The following is a 15,377-nucleotide window of genomic DNA, read 5'->3' as shown; positions in this document are numbered from 1 at the left end:
GGATCAGTATCATGGAATCAATTCATAGTTCAATTTGAATCCAATATTTTACTATTTAGCTTGGGGGAGGATTGGTCTGGATTTACTTTCTAACCAGGATTTTGTTTTCTTTTACCTAAATATCATTTTTTAAAACAGTAATATAACGAATATAATTAATGTTTCATTCTATCTAAAAATCAGTGCAAGGATATTTTTTTCATGCTCTTTGGAGTTATGGGGAATTTAATTTCAAAGATATCGTCCTTCTTCTCCCCCGAAAATAAAATGGTTGATCCCTTATCACTTTATTTATAGTTTTCATCATATATCGAAGAAACATCAACAGCTGTATAGTTACATTTGCTATTCTGAGATATGTTGAATCAGTGTGCGTACTTTATTTAACCTAACAACAAAAATTGCGGGGGACAACCAGGATATATATTTTACCCCGAGATAATTTATTGCTTCAAGAAATATAATGGTTATTATAGTTGTTTTATTTTCTTTAATGCCATAACTCAGAGCAAGAATATAGTTTACAAATCTATTTGAGAGCTGAGCCCGATGTATTGTTTTCGCAAAAAAGAAAACAGAAAAGAATACCTCTCTCCCCCACCAAGTTAATTAGGTCGATCCCATATTTGAGAGTTCATTCACCTGCTATTGACCCACTTACACCTACTCAGCCTATTTACACATTCCTGTGAAGAGCTATATATACTTTCCGCCGCTAATGTATGATTTCCTGGTGCATTCGTTATATATATATTTACGTATGACGGCACTGACTGTTTGAATTTTCGATAGGGGGTGGAGATGGAAACGCAGGATTTTCCTTCGAGACAGACTTTATACTGTGCTCGTTCCTTATTGAAAGTATATTATTTCATCTGCTAAAACGGAACACATAGTTAGAAAAAGACACAATTCATGCAAAGGAGGGAATGAAATTTATAAAAGACCGCCCCATCTTTTGATAAAATGGTCATTGACCAAGTGTTTTACATGGCAAATTTGACTGCCTTGGTAACACTTGAATTTTAGTTTATTCTAGACATTAAAAATGCGCGCTTCAGAAATAATTTGAGGAACAGCTGAACAAGAAGGAATGAAGAGGGAAATCAGAAGAAGAAAAGAATCACCAGTTTTATCATATCAGAGATAGTTAGAACTGAAAAATCTGGCAGTTTATAAAAATACAATATTAATTGTATCATTTATGTTGACGACTCCCAAAAAAGCATTAATGACGTTTCCTCTGTCTGATCTTTTATAGCACCGGGAAGGACGACGACGAGGAATAACAGACTCGTCGACACCTATGTAGGTGCGAACGTACGTGCAGATGGTAACGTGTGCATTCATACATGCCCGAACGATCTACAGAATGAAAAATAACATTGATAGTAGTTACGTGCGTAATTTAAAAATGTCACATGAAACATTTTTCGACGTTAGAAAAACTGTACTCTAACGTCGATCATATATTTCTTGCATCAATTTGAAGTCCTATAACATGCGCATTGGTCATGTGTAATAAATACTGTAAGAAAGTTCTAACTTTTTAGCGGCACATGGTTGTAAATATATATTTTCAAAATCTGTGCATTCTTTAGCCATTTTTTTTCTTCTTATATTCATCTGCTTCTTTTGTTTGTTTGTTCTTAAGCCATTTTATCACGTTATCTTGCACCTTCGTCAGTCTCGTTTCCGGACAGAAGAGCGCACTTTTTACGTGGTCTTGATTCCTCCCACTGAAGACGAAACACAGGTGAACGACCGCCTTAGATCTTGGACGGATCGGCAATAACTGGAACAAGCTATATTCTTTTCAGGTCAGGCATTGCTAATAAAACCGCAGCATATTCCCGTTTCAGGACATATGTTTTATAATGGACCCAGTTTTCAGACAACTTCCACATGGCCGCGCTTGACCTTTAGCTAGATGCTAGACACGGCAGGACAGATGGAGAGGTCTTATATACTGTCAGAACGGGTCATGGGGGTAATCTAAAGTATTTTTGTCACTCTGTATGATTTTTTCCTTTAGATTATTGTTTTTTTCTTTCTTCTTCTTCTCTCTCTCAACATCAAGCTCGCATCGAGCACCTGTCATGGAATCTATGCTTGATTTAATGGTTGTTGTTGTTGTTGTTGTAGGGTTTAACGCCATTTTTCAGCACAAGATAGGCTATGCATGGCGGCCAATATAATTGGTGGAGGAAGAACCCTGGAAAACCCCTGGAAGAACCACCGACCCACTGTGATTTAATGGAAGATGTACTCGATTTGATAACACGATATAGATTGATCGTATAACGAATTATGCTTTTCATGTTAAATTATCTTTATTGTATAACATCAATGGCGTTTATTATTGTTCTCACTGAAAACCATGTACCAGGCGTTAAATTTGTTCATCAGAATATATATGTGCAGTCCAATATTTAGTTACAGTGGTGCTAAAGACTGCAGACTGTATACATCATATAATCAAATTTGACGAATCTTCTAGAACAGTATAATGCACAAATTGCTTGCATTTCATCACCGATAGTTATGCCTTGAATATTTTTGGGATGAAAATTCCATAAATAAAGAGGGGTGTATGTAGGAGAGTGGCTATTTCTTACATTTTGTTTAGCGCGTAAAATTACACTCTGCTTCGTTGATGTGATATTATGCATGTAGAATCTATAAGTATTGCATATATATTCCATAAATTTAAAAACAATGTATCAATGTTTGTTGTTGTTTTTTGGGGGGGTGGGGAGTTTGTATTATACATTAGTGATTTTATTAACTTTTTCTGATTCTGATGTGTTAATCGGTAACAACGTTAAGAAAAGAAGATAAAATTTATATGTTTATTTCAATGTTTGTTTTAGAAACAAATCGTAATTTTGAATGACAGTTTAGAACATTTAAGAATGCATTGTGTTCATTGGAGTTATGGTGTTGAAAAGAGCAGCAGTGGTTGATTATATCTATACTACGTGGATAATACATTTCCTTAATTAAAAGATATATACAATTACATTTTGTGGGTAAGTATAATTGTATGTATTGATGGAAACAGCAAAACAAAAAACTGCTGACCCTAAGGACAACAGCCACATTTTACAGACACAAACTAGCTGAAAAGGAAACAAAGTAGATATAAATGATAATTCTTGGTTTCAACACATTCATTTGGGACACACACATGCAGGCTCGCACGCACACACGCACATTTGAACAACTTAATTTTCATTGGATGCGCTGGCTTGCCACCGCATCCAATGAAATTCACAGACTCGAAGCACAGAAATGTATGTTCGATGCGTCAAGGGGTAGATAGGGTTATGTATGAGGTGCCATAGCGGGCAACAGCTGGTCAAGTGAGAATGTTGCAGTTGAAATTTCGATTTCGTATCTAGAGAAATTCAATATCACGTGTTATATCAACTTGTATGTCCTTAAAGTTCCATTTTCTAGATCAGCTGAATTATGTAGTGGTGGTTTAAAGTTCTATTTCCTATATCGGCGTTTTACGGTGTATATTTTGAATTACACAGTGGTGGTTGAAATTTCAATAGCATATGTTGAGAATTCCTAATTCACATATTGTATGCAACTGTTTGCGGTGAAAGTTCCACTTAATACTTTTTTTTTTTTTTTTTTTTGGAGGGTGTTTTCTCCGGTTGATCTTTACAGACCATTTGGAGAGGCCCTCCTGCCCTACTTGTAGGTGTTTGCTATATTGTATCAATTTTTACAACGGTAATGGTTTGCTGTATTAATTTGATTTATAGAATAAGATAGTTTATTAAACTTGTAAGTGTTTGTTTTTGTTGTGTTTTCCATTATATATATATATATATTTGAATTGTCAATTTTTTTTTCTAATATAGAAATTCATCTAACGCTAAGAAATATTCTTCTGCCTCTTCTTGATCTCTTTTTTGTCTTCTCAATTCTTTTCTTCTTATCCTATCTCTTTCCTTTCTTTGGTCTTGAGTTTCTGCCGTTAATATTGACATCGGAGGCTTGGGTAACTGATTTCCTTGTGGTGTCGAGATAACTGGTGTTTTGGCTTGTAAAGTTTTTCCTTGTTGTTGCTCTTGGTACTGTTGATATTGTTGCTTGGTGTCCTGTTGACTTTGTTGTTGTTGTCCTATTTGTCTTAGGTTTGTACCCATTTTCCTTTGTTTTGCTCATCTTCTTGTTGGTTTGGTTGCTGTTGTTGTAGTTGTTTCTATTTTGTATTAATTGCTATGTCTTTATCCTCTTTCTCTTGTCCTGCTGAGATTGTTTTTGTTGATCCATTTGTCTTTGTTGTTGCTGTTGTTATTGTTACTAGGGCCTGTGTTTTCTGGTCAGCAATTGTTTTCTTTTGCATTTTATTTCTCTGCTGTTCTTGTTCTTGGTGTTCTTGTTTCTTCATTTGTACACCATGTTGCTTTTGGTTTCCTTGTGGTTGTTGCTGTGTAAACCGTGATTGTTCCTTCTGCGGCTGCATGGTAGTTAATCTTCCTTGTTCTTGTTCTGGTTGTTGTTGTTGTCTTCCAGATTGTTGTTGGTTTGCTTTATTTGATGTCTGTATTCCATTTGGGTCCTGTTCTGTTGTTGTTGTTGATTTATCCTTGTTAGTGTTTGTCTATTATTTCTTGTGCTGCCTGGGTTATTCGGACATTTGTGAGGTGTGTGACCTGTCTTTTCGCATTTATTGCATTTCCGATGGTAGATACACCCCTTATACCATGTCAGTAGTAAGGTGGGCCACCCTAGCCTCAATGGGAATTATCATTACAGAGACCCCTGGGCCACTCTAGCCTCAATGGAAAATTAACATGGAGAAAAATCGTGGGCCACTCTAGCCTCAAGGGGAATTTAACATGGGAAATAGTCTTGGGCTACTCTAGCCTCAAGGGGAATTGAACATGGAGAAAAAACCCTGGGCCACTCTAGCCTCAAGGGGAATTGAACATGGGGGAATAAAGTGTGGGTCTATCTAGAGACAAGGGGAATTGAACATATGGAAATTGAACATGGTGGGTCTGTATAGCGTCAAGGGGAATTGAACATGGTGGGATTGTCTAGGGACAATGATGATAGAGGGTCAAACACAACAGAGACAGAGACATACATGCAGTAGTACAAGCGTGAGATTTATATATAAAGCATTACCAAGACCTGAAATCTTGATGGGGTGTTCAAAAATTTGCATAATTGTAATGATGCTATAAATAGCGATAATCAAGGAAATGCTCAACGACAAAATGGATGTGACTAAAAGTAACGCTAAAATGACGAAATTGTCCCAGAATTTGAAGGAAAATAAACATATCCCCGAAAATTAAGTTACAACGGTTTAGAATAAAATGGATAAAATGAGTAACTACTTACAAAATCAACTTGTGTGACGATCGTCGATAAACACCCATGTATCTATTTATAGCTATAATCAGCTAAAATTCCTATGAAATTCCACTATCTATTTATAGCTCCAACTTGTGGGTTATTCCTTTGGAAAATCCCATTATCTTTTTATAGCCTCAGCTTGAGTGACGTTCCTGTTTATGAACTCTAGTACATATGTATAGCTACAACCTGTGGAAATCCCCAAGTCCATATTTACAGTCTCGAAATTTCCAGCGTCAGTGACGTCACTGTACTGAATACTAGGGGATAAGTGTCAACAGTGTTGCAAGTGGCTGACCTGAATACGCGCTACTGTAGGTAGGTAGGTAGAATGTATTTGATAGGGATAAAGGGAGTTTTATACGGACAAACAGAGACCAATAGACACACACACACACACAACGTACGCGATCAGACATACGCACACACACACACACACACACACATACACACACAGAGGGAAGAGGACAAAACAAACCCCAAATATACTATCAACACAGAGGGAGATAATACAAACCCCAAATCAACTATCCACACAAACGTACGCGAACGCATACAAACCCCAAATATATTATCAACACAGAAGGGAGATGATACAAACCCCAAATAAACTATCCACACAAACGTACGCGAACGCATACAAACCCCAAATATACTATCAACACAGAGTGAAGAAGAAAAAGCTTTTTGAAAGTACCTAAGCCCTCACCTGCAATGACCAACTCTGCCAAACACCTACACCCCAGCCCCCACTCCCAATACTACAAAACCCATTTAACCCGTTATTTTATGGCATCAGTGTGTGATTTAGGAAACATCAAGACACAAAATGATGGATGAATAGACTGACTATTGTTTACGGATTTGCATGCCTAAAGTGCGTGCGTGAAGGAAAACATCCTTCCATTTCAATTCTAACTAAAACGTGATCCAGAGGGATAGAGAGAGGTGAAAGAGCATAATTTCATAAAGTGTGAGTAAAAACAAAACACGCCATCCTTATTATACAATGTCAAGACCAAGAGACACTTACGTTTTCTTTCTGGTCTATTCTCTTTTAGAAGGTAGTATGAAATTTCACATCAGGGCCAACGCATCGGCTCACATTGTCAATTTTTCCATTTCCATCTCTTTACTGGCACAAGTTCTTCATCATCTTCAATTTCTTCTTCTTCTGAATCCCTCTTCTCTGTTTCGTCTTGTTTCTGTTTCTTCTCTTTTCTCGTAGGGCACTCTGAATTCCAGTGTCCTTTCTCCTGACAACGATATTAGGTATCTTGACTTTTGTCTCTCTTTCTTAGACGAAGCAGGTATTCTGGAGACAAATACCCATTTACCTTTGCAGACACAGAAAACTTCATTAGCACACACTTTCGTATGACTCTCATCAAATCGACGACCAAAAGAGTAAGTTTTGTTGCCACTTTCGCCTGTGAATTATGCTTTCGTATGACTTTTAGCAAATATTTGACCAGCAGGTCGATCTGTGCTGACTCTTCCATCTTCTTGATCGTTTGAGAGTGGAATGAATACTCTGACGCTAAGACACTCTCCTTATATACAGGGACCTGCTGCGTATGAAACCTAGTCAAATGTAATTTTGCAACAAGATGAAACGATTTCATTGAGGAAGTAAAAGGCAATGATGTACCGTATCGCCTCACACAAAACCTGAAGTGTTAGCTCAGATCCGTGTCAGCGATTTCGAAGACGACATAACTGAGCTTTCATCAATGCTCTCCATTTATACCACAAAACCACGAGTCCTGATTCACGCCAAAAGAAATTTCGTTCGGTCCATAAAAAATAGTATCACATCTGAGAAACGCAAAAACGAACTTCCAGAAAACTGAGAACGACGGCTTACACCTACAACGTGAAATGTATGAGTTCAAGTAGTGCGTAAAACTTAGTCAAATTAAATTTTTATAGTCAAGACGAAACGATCTCTTTTCGAAGAAGAAAGCAGACACCAAGCGACAATGGCGATCCGTGTCGCACAACACTTTTCAAAATGTATATGATCAGAGGTTTGTTCTAGCGATCTGCACGGTTAAATTAAATGTTGATGTATTTTGCAATAAGACGGACACAATTTCCATGGGATCGCCCATGGAACCATTGTTCATGCATTAGTTTAATTTTTTAAAATATTTTTTTATATAAATCGCCTATAGGATAGACCCAGTAAAGCATGGCCATTCTCGTCACTTTGTGAATAGCTCTCAAGTCAATTCGAAGTGAACGCGGTAAGAAAATAAGTATAGCCAATGAAATGGCTTACAACGGGTGATGCATTGTTTTGTTCTAGGACTGTGTGGCATAATAATCCCTATGTTCTTGCGTTGTTACCATTACAGTGCAGACAGACTGAAATGTGAACTTACAAGCCCTCTTTGTGTGTGTTGTACCATTTCTTCTTACCACATCAAAATACTGAGCGTCACAGTATTGGTTCGCGTTTTCAAGCTGACCATTTTTTTTATATCTCACTTAAACATTTTAACATAAACACTCACACTCACATCGGTAGAGTCAGAACAGACGTGTTACAGTACTGAGGGGCATCTTTTTTTTTTTTTCAAACTAATAAATTTGGGGTTTGTATGAAGTAAAGAACCGAAAGTACAGTGAAACTCAAGGATGATGACCCAATCTGTCTGTCTATTGATGCGTGTATTTACTTAAGAAGAAATATGACCTCTAAAACACAAAGAGATACGGCAAGCATGATTAGAATGAACATAACGACGTTTTCCTTCACGCCCGTGTAATTTAGAGTTTCAATCCTCTTTGAAAACAAACTTGGTCTCCTTTTGTAGGGCTAGAAATAATAAAAAACCTGAAAAAATCTTAAGCACTTTGCTATAGATAATTTCATCAACAGACTAAACAACATAAATGCCGTTACAACACTAGAAAGCCTTAAATCTTCTATCAAAAAGAAATGCATCAAAAAATTAAAGATTAACGATAACTAACCAATGAAACCGAATTTAACAAAGGCAGTGACATGTGAAGAAATGTCTCTCACTTTGGAAAGGTAGGCGAATGTACTCTGTCATGTACCATCAACTTGAAAACAAAATTATAAACAGAGAGAAACCTGAATTCAAAATTCAGTTGTTTTTTTCTTCAAAATTGTTTCGTTTCTTTTTTCTTTTTTTGGACCAAATCTAAGCACTAATATAGAGTGGAAAAGGGAAAATGCACATACAAGCTTTGATATTTCTGAAAAAATGAGGGGATATTCCTAACGTTCATAACCACCTATGGACTTGGACTTGTCTGTGACTTATCCACAAAACAAGATGTACATATTTCTGGTCAAGCTGCAAGTGTGTGCGTGTTTTTGAAAATGGTAAAAATGGGATATACAATTTTCTTGTGATACTTATAAAGTGAAGAGTCTGTGCAAGTGTCAAAAGCCAAAGTCATATAAGTTTTGTATTTTGTACGGCTTGTAAAGATTACCACTATAGAAAATGTGAAGTATCACAAGTTATTATCACAAACAGAAGTGGAACATAGGGGCTTGCAAGAAAGAAAATAACCCAGACAGTTGGTGTCATCAAGAGTGCTAGAGACGGTACCCGAACTTGCTTGCTTGCTTACTTGAATTAAAGTGATTTTCGCTCTAATGGAGCATATATCACTGGTTTAATAACGCACCGCGTGACTTTTAATTACTCCTAGGGAAGGAAAGAGAGCCTCATCTCCCAGGCTTTTATGTACTCACAGACTACTTTTAAATTTAGCCACTCAGGTGTAGGACTAACTAGTCCTTAACAACCTGACTGAAAGGCTTTAAACATGAGTGGGAATAGTCTCACCACACACTCATTTTTCTGTCCTAGCGTGGTAAAGGAGGAAAAAGGTGCTCAAAAAGACAGCCATGGGTGTTAAGTACTCAACAAAACGCTAGCCCGTACTTATTTCAAATCAAGTCCCGTTTTTGCTAATGGACAGAAAAAGTACCAATAATGTGTTAACCACTTGTGCAATTAGTTCAAATCTAACGAGTCTGTTAAATTTCCTACTTCCTAACATATCTATCTAATATTAGTACTTAGTATACATAAAAATAGCCATAGTGATCTTATTTAAATTATTATGTCTAAGAGACATATACCAGTTTGGTCACTGTTAGGTTTAAAAAGTTAAATTTGTTGCGGTGTTCCAATGGGTCAAGTTTGTTTCGAGAATAGTTTAGTCAAGGAGGGATACCAAGCCAAATATGGTTCCCTATTTAATAAAAGGCAATCTTTTGGAGTCCTAAAAAAGGTTGTTTTTTCTATTAGAAGGTAACACGTCTCTCTTTTGCTTTCACGTTCTTTCCTGCACTCCTAGTCTCATGATTCTTGATATCAGGAAATGCGTAGCCATGATGGGCGGCAATGTAAGCAGCGGCTTCTACCAGTTGACTGAGGGGGTATCCAGTGTAGGTTTGTCTGTAGAATTGGGGAAGAACTCTGACCCTAATCCCCATTGAGAAGGTCTTGGTTTAAAGGTGTCTAGAGATTTGTAGGCAACGTATTGTATGGCTCTAATAAACTGCCCTGCTTTGTTGACGTCATACAATGCTTGATCTAGTCCCATTTCGGTGTACTTCTCAACGAGGGTCAGCGTCCCCCTCTTCCTCCTCAACCGCCTCAATTTCCTCTTCTGGTTATGATACTAATTCTTTAGTTGAGGTAGATAGTTTCAAATCCGCTGCTATGGTGTCTGTCGCTGTTACTGTTTCAGCTGGGATTGCCTGTAGTATCGGAGTGAGAAAAGAACGTTGTTGTTGTTGTAGGGTCTAACGCCATTTTTCAGCACGCGATAGGATATACATGGCGGCCAGTATTGATGGTGGAGGAAGAACCCGGAAAGAACCACCGACCCACGAGAAGTTACTGGCAAGCTTTCTCACATACCCACATTAGCCGAATCCGAGACTCGAACCCACGCAGACAAAGGTGAGATGACAGTGATCCGTAACGGAGAGCGCTTTAGACCACTCGGCCACTCTGGGCCCCAGAAAAGAACGTAGTGCCTCCGATAATTACATTTGAGTTTGCCATACCGTTTGTCTAACATAATTGGCCCTTTGTTTTGCCACCACTCTTTCCGGGGCAGGTTGTTTGTTAGGTACAGTCGGCTGTTGACTAGATGTTATTTGTGTTCTCGAGGTGGGTGGAGTGCTAACTGGCTAGGTCTGCATTTCTTGCTTCCGCTACTGTTGCGTATGTTTCTTCCCTCCACACCGAGTTCTGGGCCTAATTCTTTTAATTTCGTTGTACCCGAACTTACATTATCCATATTATCACCAACAAAAAAAAAAAAACGCACAAACCTAAAAGAAACACTCACTTTTTTACAGAACATTACTATTTTTAAAATTTTGATAAGCGACGGAAACGAAGGACTTAGAGTCGCACTTTCTAACCAAGATAAAGAAATCATGTGCTGATAGACTCACTTCTGTATTTTTTCTTCTAACTGACTAACATATCATAGGCAATGGACTGTTATTTCTTTTCGAGAGTATGGGGTAGCCCTGAAATTTTTTTGGAACTTGAAGCTATGGCGATCGCTTAGGTTATAAGATGGCGGCCTCCTCTGACGACAGGCTTTCTCACAGGATAAGGTCTGCTTCTTCGGAAAAGAGAAGAAGAACTCTTTGGTGTCGATGCAACTGTTGACAAAGCCTCTGTCAGGTTCATGCTGCTGTTGTTGCTGCTCTCTCTGCTGTTTATGAAGTCTGTACTTCTCCATCCATTCTTCTTTCTCCTTCTTGAATTCCTCCTTGAAGAGCTCTTCTTTCAGGTCTTCAGTGACTTTTAGCATTCTCACATTTTCTATCTCTTCTGGCTTCGGTATCAGACTGTGTCTGACCCTATGCAAATTCACGTAGGCTTCGTTTAGCTTAGCTCGTTTGGAGCACATCTTCGTAGGAGGATGAGTTAACAATGGATGGGCAGACTGGAAACTTCACCGGTTCTTAAAGTCAAAGCGCGGACGTGAAGGAAAACATTACTACACGGTTTTCTAGCCGGAACGTTCAAATAGTGTAATGGGAGGGATAGAGAGAAGTCAAAGAGCATGAATCAACATTCCTATAGCCAAATAAACCACAAAGTCATTTTTTTTCTTCAAAACACAACATTTTTTTAATCATACTAACAAACAACTCTAACATTTTTTTAACAATAATCCAACACCATAACATCAAACATTTTTAAAAAAAAATGACAAACATTTTTTTCTCAATTTACAGTCTACTTTAAACAGGGCTGACAACGTTGTGAATGAAATTGTGATTTCCACTGTTGGAAGTCATTAGGCCATTGATGGACACTACGTTTCCTAGTTAGAGACAAAAGATAAGCATAATGGTCACAGAACCATCAATCTACTTTCACATCGTTTCTAGAAGAAGAGCGAGGATCAAAATGAGTCACTAAATGTTCTAAGGAATAGCCCAGGCTGCGATGATGCAGAAATACACACAGTACTGTCCACACACCAAGGAATCTGTGCCTTGTAATTTCACATTATTGAATCGAGTGGTTTGAGCATTTCTTCTCATAAAGTCGATGATATCGTCTTCCAAAGGGGGCAATCCGTACGAATCGAAATATTCCACACATCCTTCTTGAGGAAAGTAAACGGCTACCCAGTGGGTTCCTGGGAGATGACTGTCGTCCGTGTTGATCACATAAGCTTGATGGTTTTGAGGTGTGCAATGAGGGAGTTCATCTTTAGCACAGACGACAGGATTCCAAGAAGCAGTGTACAAACTGTGGTTTAAAAGGTAATAAAGTTCTCAGGTATCCATTTTTTTTTTCTTCTTCACTGGTAATGATAAGTGGTCAATTCGATCCTGACTTTTTGCTTGAAAATGTCTGACAAGTAACCGTTTCTTCGCCTTGTCTCCCAACTCTGATCCAACAGAGCTTCGATGCGATGGATCTCTTGAGTTATTAATGGAGGACAATAATGTTCAAGCAAACCTTTATACCACTGTTGTAACACGTCTTCTTCCGAGATGAGACTCCAAGCTTGGTCCAGATCTTCGTCCAATTTTTCTTCTTGACTCAGCATCAGGCATTTATCGTGTTGAATTTGACTGGGATGATCGTTATGACATCCATAGCAATCTTTCTTGATCAATTCCTTAATTTTTTTTCTGTCAAGACTATAGCATAACAGGAAACTAAATGTGATTCTTGTTCTGGCCATCTAGACTTCATCATGATGACTTCTTCGTCTTTGTCTTGGGATTCTCCTTCCTCAGGGATCTTCACATTCCATGTCCAAAGAATCCCTACTATACAAACATTGATAAAAATCTTCCATGACTTCTAATAGTCTAGAATGACTTCTCTCAAACTGTTGATTTCTATCGTATTGTCCAATTCAGCATACAGGATGACGTTCACCGTATTATCTGCGCGTAGATTTTCTGCAAACTGAAATTCCACACGCATCTGGCCGGATTTTATAGGGTGAAAATGTCCCTCCTCGCTGTCTTGACTTACAATTCGTTAGAGAACCGTTTTCGAAAATGGAGTTTCACTGTAACTTTCCCTTTGGAGAATGGAATATTTTGTCCCAGATCTCCTTTTATAGCAATGTTGACAGTGTCTAAATACGACTTACTGACGGGCAAATAATGAGGATGTACAAATTCACGGTGTACGTGATAGGTGTTTGCACCTTCCTGGTCATTGTTTGTGGTACTATCCACTTTGAAAGGAATGACACGCAGTAACGGAACAGAGGTGTGTCCCACCACGTTGTACTCCACCACATCGGAATACACAAAGATCAAATTAAGTCCTTGGTTCAGTTCTACCGGGTTTCCAAAAGCTCTGTAAAAATCCATATTACTTTTGATCTTGGGGCTCATATTCTTTGCGACCATTTCTGCATGTCCACCCAAAATTTCAAACAAACTACCATTGAACCTGAGGGACAAAATGTCCGTATCTTGAAATTTGATCACGAGACGATGAGCCACTTTATGGTACTCAATCTTCACACTTTTTTTTACTCTGTTCAGTGCTTTGCCAAAGGCTAAGTTGAACCTGTCCGCAATAGTGTCCACCAAATGTTCACCACTAAAATAATAACCTGAAGGAATTTTCAAGGTGTAGATAATGAAGGCTGGATTGCTGGCTGGTCTTGTGTACCCTAAAAACCCTATTTTGTTGATTTCTTCCTCCTATTGGGCATTCAGGATTTCCACCTCGAAAGTGTTTTGCTTTTCGGTGATGTTTTTGATTTGTGTTGGGTGAATGATTTCCACTAAAGCCACTTCCCAATGGGCTTCGTGATCTAACTGGATGGTCTGAGGTAATTTGACCGTGTAACAGCATAACGTGTTCTTGGGAAACACCTCCATGGAACTGTCACTGGGTAAGGTTAAGTAAAATTGGTTGTTATTGCTCATAATTCCAGAGTTTTGTGGCTCTCCGAGGCGATACTGGAAGTTAGAGGAGTGTCTCCGCCCAAAATGGGGTTGTTGTTGGAGTGGTGACTGGCACTGACACTGGACACAAGGTTCCCGTTGTTCCCGTTCGAGGAGAATTTCAGGGAGGGATTAGGAAGCAGGTAGCCGATGTAACTGCTCAATACAATGGTCCACAAGTGTTTGTCTCCTTGTTGCAAACTCAAATTGGCAATGGCTGCACCGATGACACAATACACTACGAAAGTTTGGCAGAAAAAGACGATTTGCGTTTTAGGCACACGTTTTCCATACCACACCCACAAGGGTTGTGTTTGTAAATCTTGCAGAGAAGAATTGGGTGAAGGAGTGATCGCAGTAGCTGAATCTGTGTGAAAGGGCATGATGGTCACTTCTTTTTATAGTGCGAAGCGTCGATGCAAGAATGAAAACTGGGTGGATATCCTTTCCAACGTACTTTGACTTCTTTGACACGTCGTTTGCCCACTTTTACGGTTTCTGCGAAAGACAATGCCTTTGATGTCGTACACGTCGTCTTTTTTGGTGACACGACTTGATTTGAAATAAGTACGGGCTAGCGTTTTGTTGAGTACTTAGCACCCATGGCTGTCTTTTTGAGCACCTTTTTCCTCCTTTACCACGCTCGGACAGAAAAATGAGTGTGTGGTGAGACTATTCCCACTCATGTTTAAAGCCTTTCAGTCAGGTTGTTAAGGACTAGTTAGTCCTACACCTGAGTGGCTAAATTTAAAAGTAGTCTGTGAGTACATAAAAGCCTGGGAGATGAGGCTCTCTTTCCTTCCCTAGGAGTAATTAAAAGTCACGCGGTGCGTTATTAAACCAGTGATATATGCTCCATTAGAGCGAAAATCACTTTAATTCAAGTAAGCAAGCAAGCAAGTTCGGGTACCGTCTCTAGCACTCTTGATGACACCAACTGTCTGGGTTATTTTCTTTCTTGCAAGCCCCTATGTTCCACTTCTGTTTGTGATAATAACTTGTGATACTTCACATTTTCAATAGTGGTAATCTTTACAAGCCGTACAAAATACAAAACTTATATGACTTTGGCTTTTGACACTTGCACAGACTCTTCACTTTATAAGTATCACGAGAAAATTGTATATCCCATTTTTACCATTTTCAAAAACACGCACACACTTGCAGCTTGACCAGAAATATGTACATCTTGTTTTGTGGATAAGTCACAGACAAGTCCAAGTCCATAGGTGGTTATGAACGTTAGGAATATCCCCTCATTTTTTCAGAAATATCAAAGCTTGTATGTGCATTTTCCCTTTTCCACTCTATATTAGTGCTTAGATTTGGTCCAAAAAAAGAAAAAAGAAACGAAACAATTTTGAAGAAAAAAACAACTGAATTTTGAATTCAGGTTTCTCTCTGTTTATAATTTTGTTTTCAAGTTGATGGTACATGACAGAGTACATTCGCCTACCTTTCCAAAGTGAGAGACATTTCTTCACATGTCACTGCCTTTGTTAAATTCGGTTTCATTGGTTAGTTATCGTTA

The 15,377-nt window shown here is 38.4% G+C and overlaps 1 long non-coding RNA gene across 1 annotated transcript in view; it reads left to right on the top strand.

The window, feature by feature from the left end:
• Window positions 1–1,826: 1,826 nt before the first annotated feature.
• LOC149784926 (uncharacterized) overlaps window positions 1,827–15,377 on the top strand; it is a 37,056-nt gene continuing 23,505 nt past the window's right edge. The window contains exon 1 of the long non-coding RNA XR_016425333.1: window positions 1,827–1,990. This is a non-coding gene — a long non-coding RNA (uncharacterized LOC149784926). The remainder of the gene's footprint in view (window positions 1,991–15,377) is intronic.

This window comes from Sinohyriopsis cumingii, chromosome 13, assembly GCF_028554795.1.
Source record: "Sinohyriopsis cumingii isolate HCF-2022 chromosome 13, ASM2855479v2, whole genome shotgun sequence".
NCBI classification, from domain to species: Eukaryota; Metazoa; Mollusca; class Bivalvia; order Unionida; family Unionidae; genus Sinohyriopsis; species Sinohyriopsis cumingii.
This window is presented reverse-complemented; position numbering and strand designations above follow the sequence as displayed.